The following is a 930-nucleotide window of genomic DNA, read 5'->3' as shown; positions in this document are numbered from 1 at the left end:
TAGTTTGGGTGTTAGTTTAATATGTTTTGAAATAATAATTATGTATAATAATATATTAATTTAATTTTATCATTTTAAACATTTTTTTCGCATATTTTCCGTAAAGTGGAATGTAACGGTTTAGCCAAATACTCTTATTAAATCAAACTGGTTCTTAATATTTTTTCCAAATGTATACTTAATGTTTGGTCATAATTAAGAAAAGTTTGACATAATAAGAGCATTTGACTAAACTGTTATACATAACTTTACTGAAAATACGCGAAAAAATTACCCTCTTTCATTAAAATTGTCCAAAAAATAGTTATTTCACGACATATTAAATTTCTACCCAGGCATCTCTGTTATTTATTTGTGACCTTGGAAGGAACTTTGATTCTTTCATGTACAAAATATAATTATGTCCTATTATTGTATAGTTCTTTTTTAAAGAGAATGTTTTTTTTTATATATCATGTATGAGTTTTATTAGTAGGCAAGTAATTAAATGTAGTGATTTTTCTAAAATATTATTATTGATTTTAGGTTTTTATTTTGTTATTTTAGAATTACTCAAAAACTGGTTATAAGGAGTGCCAACTGGAATAGATATATTTACAGCATCGTATTTTAGATAGCTTTCCGCAAATATTTAAATAAAAAAAATATTAGATTTGTTTTGTTAGCCAGGGCCATCAGCCTCTCTTGGTATTAATTGCAGGATTTTTATTTTATTATTCGTGGAAAATTGTCTGTAATACAATGTTATACATGATTTTTCAGTATGGCTGAGAACCGGTTCTAATTCAGCGGATATTAATCTGTTTTGAAGCTATGCTCTGGAAAAAATATGTATTCTTAATATGTTTTAAAAAGGCAGAAACTAACTACTTAACTTAATTTTGTTGCCTGTAATAGGTTCTTTTTTCACCAAAAATGGTATAAAACATA

The sequence above is a fragment of the Acartia tonsa genome, chromosome 5 (assembly GCF_053477335.1).
Source record: "Acartia tonsa isolate MP-2025a chromosome 5, ASM5347733v1, whole genome shotgun sequence".
NCBI classification, from domain to species: domain Eukaryota; kingdom Metazoa; phylum Arthropoda; class Copepoda; order Calanoida; family Acartiidae; genus Acartia; species Acartia tonsa.
This window is presented reverse-complemented; position numbering follows the sequence as displayed.